This window comes from Anomalospiza imberbis, chromosome 5 (genome assembly GCF_031753505.1).
Source record: "Anomalospiza imberbis isolate Cuckoo-Finch-1a 21T00152 chromosome 5, ASM3175350v1, whole genome shotgun sequence".
In the NCBI taxonomy this organism is placed as follows: domain Eukaryota; kingdom Metazoa; phylum Chordata; class Aves; order Passeriformes; family Viduidae; genus Anomalospiza; species Anomalospiza imberbis.
In genome coordinates this window covers 40,779,424-40,787,242 of record NC_089685.1, presented here as the reverse complement: position 1 = coordinate 40,787,242, position 7,819 = coordinate 40,779,424, and the positions used below count along the sequence as shown (strand labels likewise).

Genomic DNA, 7,819 nt, shown 5'->3' with positions numbered 1-7,819 from the left:
AGGCATTGGCAACATGTCATAAAGTTGTGACATCCAGACTTTTTCAGAGTTCAAAACAATGAAGGAGGTCTGTGTGTGTCTCATGTATTATGAAGATGCAGTCTCCTTTTGATGATAAATCGCTCAAAACCCTACAATCCCCTCTACACATCATATTTCCCAAACTAACTCACAGGCCATATATAATAACAGTGAAAATTTCCCTCTTTTTAATAGAGTTATGAGATCTCTGGCTGTGCTATCTATGGAGTTTGGCTATATTACCTAGAAAATCATTCTGAGCCACATCACTTCAAGCTGTTTTGGAACTTTCCAATTGAAAAAAAAAAAAAGAAAAAAATAGTAAAACAAACACCATCTTAATTTTGAGTCTATCACTTTTACCTCAGATATAATTATTTTATTTATGAAAGTTAACATGTCATAATCAAGGTAACCATGAGAAATACATACGTGAGCATGGAAACAGTGCAAGTAGTATCTAATCCTTTTTTAAATTTTTCCCTGCTAGGAAATTCAGTTTCTCTGCTGCCATTTGGAAATAATGAACAGTCTTTATTCTTTATTCCAAATTCCATAGTGATTCTTCTAAGTAGCATAGTTTGTAAGTAATTTTCTTTACAGTTCACTGCTGACTTCTTCCAGGTAGATCTTGAAGATTGAATGACTTGTTTTTGATGTGACTTTCTTTCTGGAAAATTCATTAGAAAGATTTGTCTTATTCATATTGGTGTAATTAAAATCATATCTAGATCCAAAGTCTTTGCTGCTTGTTGAGTGTCTCCATTTCTCATTAATCGGAATCCAATTCTCTCCAGAGCTCTCAATAAAATATTGGTTCATTCTTTCCTGCCAAAAGAATTGTTTCCAGGTTAAGTTGACCTAATTATAATGGAAAAATTGTTAATTCATTTTCTTATTCCGTTTCTCAAGTATCAGGGTACAAATTGGATTACTACTTACCTTTTCTAAACTGACCAGCTGATTTCTGATATTTGCATTTTTTAAAATATATGTACATTTCCTTCTTGCTTTTTTTTAAAGGACTGTTTTCTCTGTTCTGTTTTGAAGGGTTTTTTCTATTATTGTCAGTACTTTCATATTCCCACAAACAATTGCTCTCTCATGCTCTAATAGGCTTCAAATTATTTTCCTAGCCATGTAGTACCTCCTCTCACAAGGTATCTGGTCCAAAGTTGCACAATGTTATTTTCTTCTTTGGAAAGGCCCTATTGGAATTCAAAAGTGTTCACTTTCAGCATTGTTCCCAACAGTGTTTAGACAGCAGTAGATTTTCGGCAAGACTTTTCAGTCATCATTTGCCTCTGTGGTAGAATAAAATGAAGTAGTTTAAAAAAACCCAAACCAAAACCCTAGAGCCATCCCAGTTCAATTCTTTGCTCCCTCCTCTCTCCACCCATTTTTTTTGCCCTGAAGCTCTTTCCCAGCCATCATGATCTTCTCATATTGCTGTGATTCTGCATATATCTTACCCTGAATAGGAAGCGGCCTGTCTTCCTTACATTTCTGTCTTGCAGGGATAATGCTGCCTTCTGACTAAATGATTCATCATGGAAACAGCATATGGGGGAAACATAAGTGCTTCTTACACCTTTTAAGGAAAGTTTGTTCAAGCAACAGATAAAAACAATCAATTAATTCTCATGGCAATTTTAAATGAAAATCTTTAATCATATTACATTATAAAATATTGTACAATAACTCATGAAGGAAACATTAATATCAAAATGTAATAAGACAAATGCAGGCAAATATATAGATATTTATTTCATATGTAGTATCCCATTAATTTGCAGGACACTTATTTCAGTGCCAATAGGCAGCGAATACATACTTTGGGATACATATTGTGGAGGTACCTTCCCTTTGGCCTGCTGTATATACACGTTAGTTCTAGCATCTAATGAAGCCAACCAGGGCTCTTAAATTCACTTCTCTAGAAGTAAAAGGCCAACATGGCACATATAGATCACTCAAAGACTGTATTTAATATTATAATTGTAGAAAGATAGAAAATAATGTAAATCCTCTAGTAAGTTACGCTATTAAAAGTATTTATTGCTTGGAAGGACAGAAAACTTGATTTCACAGTAGTACACAACTGAAATTCTTAAGAAAATAAGCAAAACCAATTTGAAGTCTTCAAAACACAGATCCTGAAAGATATTTAGAAAGTCAAATTGATGGAAGTTAGGCCCTGAAATACTGTTTAGGCCAACTACTATGTGCTTACATACCCAGCTGCCTCCAGTTTCAATACATATACCTCTAAGAAGGAAGGGCTATAATTTTGCAAGATGCATATCCTACATTTCCAAACAGTCTGCAGCCATCTATACATAATAAGGTACATGCAGACTTGTCAGACAGGCAGAGCTAGGAAGCACAGGCCAAGAGAAAGCATATCCTTTGGAAGCTCCCAGTTTTAGCAGGATAACACTGTGAAGATGAGTGCTGAAAACATCAAAGTAATGTCATTCAGGTGAAAACAGAAACACCTGCATAATTTTTTCTTTTTCTCTCAATGGGAAGTTGAAATGCATTCAGATTTTAATATGTGTTTGAGCATATTCCTTATTGCAGATGTTTTCCAGTGAGGAAAAAGAAAATAACCCAGGAAAAACAAACAAGGAAAGAAAGAAACAAACAAACAAAAAAATAACCCCATGTTGTTTCTATTAATTATCTGAGCTTTAAAAATATTTTTTTTCTACTTTAAATTTGTAAATTAGGAAAATATTTTAATGATATAGTGAAAATTTACTATATAGAGAGGATATAAATTTAGGTCTGGAGCTTGTTTGATCTTGGTTATGTCTCAGGAATAAAAAGGAATACAGACTGAAAAATTAGTATATAACTAACCTAGAAACATTGTATGAAGTACCATGGGCAGAAAACCAAAGCAAGAAAAATGGAAGAAAGTTTAAAATTCTTCAGTGAGAATGGGTGATGGGTTTATATGTGCATTCGTCCTCAGAGACTGAACCCTTTTCTACCTGTAGAGCCCCTGTACTTCTATCTATTGCAGCCTCTATTCAGCTCATTTACCTGGCAAGTCTGAGGTTTTTTTAAATGTTCTGTTAGCCAGTCATTGGATTGTTTAAAAACATACACACACACACACACACACACACACACACACACACATATATACATATATATATACATACATACATATATATATATACATATATATATATATATATATATACGCTTCTTAGTCTCTTGTTAAATTTAAAAAAATGTTGGCAATAAAGCTCTTTATTGTGTGCCAATAAACACAGCATATGATCAGTCCTTGGTGTTATATTCTGCTGTTATACTGCATTGTCTGAAGTTGACACAGTTGAAAGGGAGAGGAATATATTAAATGAAAGTGTCACGAATGTGAATATATTAAGAGAAAAGAGAGAACTGCAAAAAAGAAGAAAAAGCTGAAGCAATAAGAAATCTACATCTCAAGAAAAATGGGCTTCCAAATGAAATTATTTAGCAAGTTATTTAAAATAAAACAGGAATTGGCAATATGCATTTAAATGGTTCAATAAATATTTAAAATATTTGCCAAGTGAATCCATAGTCTAACAGTTATTATTGATAGATACCTAAAAATTGCCCTTACCATTCATTATTTCACAGTAAGGTTAAAGTGATGTTAAACATCATCCTAACTTTACAGTTTGATATGAATATTTAAACTCTCTGTATACAGTATTTCTTATATATGAAAGTAAGAGTTTTGAGGTACCCTAAAGTATGCAGTCTCAACTTAATAACAGTGTCATGTGATTCTACTTTTCCTGTGTTATCAATATAAAATTATAAATGTAAGTTCTGACTGCAGTACCTAAAACAAAAAGAAAAAAAATTGTTTAAAATTGTGTTTTCAGCTGTGTTACAGCTGAAGAATTCCTGGAAAGTCAGTAGATTAAATTCAGACCACTCTGGCATTGTTTTGCCCTTCCTGTGACATTCATGTATATAAGAGTGAGAAGTAGTGCATGCAATTTCCTAATGCTAGGTTACAAGATTCCTATTATCTGTACAAATATGGAGAAAAATAGTCAATACTTCCTCTTCTAGAAAAGTTAGTGTAAATATATATATTAATATACAATATGTAGAATGTGTAATATATATTATAGATGTAGATTTCTTAATATATGAATAAATTGTTGTTGTTTTTATTATTGTTATTATTTATTACTATTGATGAGGTGTTGGTATATGTGGCCTTTTCCATGGAACAAAGCAGCCCAGGTCCAGCCTTCTTGGTGCTTTCTGGCTTTCCCATATGAGCTGTAAGCGGATGGGCTCAGGGGAGCTGCACAGAGCCAGGGAACTGCAGCACTCCGAGTGAGCTGGGAGCTCTCCAGCCTTTGCAAACTCTCCTCCTTGCAGATTAATATTTTCAGGAGCCCTTGAGGAAATCTGCCAAAAATGACTGTTGTTAAAACTCTGTCCAACCTTAGTAACTCTCTGGAATATTTCAATCAGATCTCAATCCAGATATCAGGGAAAGGAGCTTCCTTTGATTAACAATGGTTGGATTTTACATAATCTACAGCAGGAAACCCTGTCCTTTATTTCAATGCACAAATAAGCAGAGCAGCAGTTTCTGTTATCAGCAGCTCATGGGGCTCACTTTCAACAGTCTTTTAACCCAAAATTTTCCAAACAAATCTTTAGTCACACAGCAATAATAAGGAAAACAGTACTGTGAGAAAAAATTAATGTTACCAAAAGGAAAATCAATGCAATTACTGTTTTCTCTCTGTTTTAAAATTTTTTCAGCCCCTACAGCATGGATGGTTAGTAGTTATACTCTGTGGACTAGCTTGTGTTCATTATTTGCATTTTGAGAAGTATGTGTGTTTTTAGGATATTTTCTGATTACAAATTCTAGCTCTTCTAAACAGCCTGTTTCTTGGATAAGGTCCTTCAATCCATAGAGCTCTAACATCCTCCAATGTGGTTGCATTTCACCAATAAGTTTTATTGTCCTTACAAGTTCTTTTTCAAGTTTCAATGCAATAAATGTCTTCTCTTAGTTCTACACTTCTAGTAACTGTTCTTTCAAGAGATATTTTATTAGTAATGTGATGTATCAAAATTATCACCAAGTGACATAACCAGGTTAAAGGATGAGAATACTTAGTGTGTTTGTACATTTTACTATTGCAAAGTCCATTTAGTTTTAGGTCTAACATGTAATATTTATTTTAATAGTTAATACTGAAGCACTCCTACATTCCACACAAGTATGAAATGGTCCTCAGGAGCTGACAACACTGTCAAAGATGAAAATCAGTATGAACTAGACATGCTAAAGCCAGAAGAAATTGCATATTAGTCAAAACGTGTGTTAGGGAGAAGCTGTTTGGAGTCACTGGACAAGAAAATCTACATGTAACACAGCAAAATAACTCTCAGGTAAAGAGCAATGGACAGTGCAACTTATAATTTTCTACACTTAGTAAGCAAAATGTACACATTTTATTCTGCAATCTTTTGATTACTAGAAAAACAAAGACAGAAAAAAGAAGTAGAATGGCTGTCCACCTCTAAATTCAAAATTTAATACAGGCTGGTTATAGATGGAAAGATTCAAATTACAGAGCACTGGAGAACAACCACAGGAAAAATGCCTGCCATTACCAAAAAAAGTTTCAGTTTGGTTTCCAGCTGCAAACTGTTTTCATGGAAAAATGTCCACATACATTTGAAGAAGCAGCCATGTGGAAACTTAAAATCCTTTGTAGGTCCTACTAATTATTACTAATTATTTTAAAGGGAAATTCCTAACAATTCCTAACATAAATTGCTAATTCCCTAACAGAAACACTGAAAAGCTACCTTACTGTCTAAGAATAGAGGAACTCTTCAGTTAGTGCTGAGTAGAATGGGATTAATGAGACTAATGGTGCATGCACTGATGCTAATTTCTTGCTGCCAGAAACCAAACTGATTTCAGCTATAACATTCCTTCACTGGGTGATCCTGGCCCAAAGCCCAGCAAGCAGCCAGGGACCAGCTCCACTGGCCTCTCACAAAAAGAGCCTTCAGATCAGTTCCTCTCTGCTATGGCCCAGGGATGTGCTAGGGAAAGCTAGGAGTTGTTAATATTCTCCATCCTGGCCTTAGTGAGTTCTGGAAGGTAAATGGGTTATGGTGGAGTCAGTCAGTTTGACTTCAGACCTGACAGTGAAGACACAGTGACTTCATCCTACTCCCAGCCATTCCTGAATAGCTTTCATGTGTCCTTATTCACAGTTCAGGTGCAGGAATGAAATATCACAAGAGCCCCAAGGCTCTTCTGTGAAACTTTTCCAGGAGTGAATTTGTTCTGGTATCTCAGAATTTGTTCCTGTCACAGAGGAGAGGGTGATTTAGGATTTAAATGAAGCCTGCAAGATGTCAGCAGTGGCTTTGCCCTTTGGCTTCTCTGTTCAAGAAAAAATTCACAGGTCTGGCACATTCACAAAATGCTGAAATTTTTCTGCCTGTTGCTGTTTTCCATTTCATTTTCATTTTCTAAAAATAGCTTCTTATACAGAAAGAAAAAAACAGCAGAAATAATATTTTAAAATCTCATTCATAATTGTGTGTTAAAAAGAACACAATAGATGTTTTATCACATAAATTGGCAATGATTACTCTTTCTACAATGGATTATTAGCAAAATTAATCTTAATATTCTATATTTTTGCTGTTTTCCTCTATTTATCATAGTTCAGAGATAGCAGGCATTATTTTATCAAGGCATAATATTCTAAATTACCTACAAATTAATGACTAGTTTTATTCTAGTAAATCTGCTGGGTTTATGGTTTTGGGCCATTTTTGACCCTACCTGTCCAGTCCCCTTTGGATGATGAGTTGCTCACCTGTCAGTTTTGCTGAAGACAAATGCTCAACTTGCCATTATACAGCATTAATGATCTGTCTGTCCATTCCAGGCAGAATGGAAAATAATGCTGTTTTCTTCTGAGATGGCAATCTACATTCTGTGTGACAGCAAAATAGTAATGGAAGAGAAAAAAAAAAAAAAAACAAAACACCAATCCTCTTGGAAATCCATGGGGATTAACTAGGAGAATGCAGGTTTTAAAAAAAATCACCTATTTTATTGGATCTCTCAGGAGTTGTAGCACTATTCATCTTTGACGCTAATGAAGTTCCCTTGTGAATCATGCTGTTTGAACTATGTGGGGCATATCTTGATTAGCATATGTTTCTTCTAAAAATACATTTTGAAACCCCTGGAACTTGCCATTTGTTTGAAGTCGCACTAAACTTTCAACCTTGCATCACTGATTATAGGACAAAAACTTTACTTTTAATCTTTATGGAGGGACATCTGGCTTTGTCTGCAATTCCTCTCCCCAGTGAAAATTTAGCTCAATAATTCCCTCCAGAACACAGTTAAAAAAAAATCAAGCTTTCTCAATGTGAATGTGAAATAGAAAACTTTGAGCTAATACTTACTTTAATGTAGTCTAATTTAGGAATTCCCAGGGAGCTGAAAACTTTACCAGAATTTTCAGTTTATGGTTTTGGTTTTATTTTTTTATATTTGAGTTTCTTTCTTGGAGTGTCTATGGTCCTGTCCTTAAGGACATAGGGGTTACAATGTCAGCCCTGTGCCTAAAAAGAATATCATCAGGGAACACTGCCAGATCTTGTTCTTACATATTTACTGTGTGTGTTGTCATTACCCCATCCCTATTTGGACGCCAGACTCAAATGGACAGCTAGGCATATGTTGTGCCTAACACTACATTCTCACTTTAGG

General features: G+C 34.6%; 1 long non-coding RNA gene across 1 annotated transcript; it reads right to left on the bottom strand.

Moving 5' to 3' along the window:
- Positions 1-476: 476 nt before the first annotated feature.
- LOC137474995 (uncharacterized) lies at positions 477-6,572 on the bottom strand. The gene is made up of 4 exons (XR_010999616.1): positions 6,296-6,572; positions 2,786-2,862; positions 2,332-2,475; positions 477-691 (listed from the first exon to the last, which is right to left on the bottom strand). It is a non-coding gene; the product is annotated as an uncharacterized lncRNA (long non-coding RNA).
- Between the last annotated feature and the right edge of the window lie 1,247 nt (positions 6,573-7,819).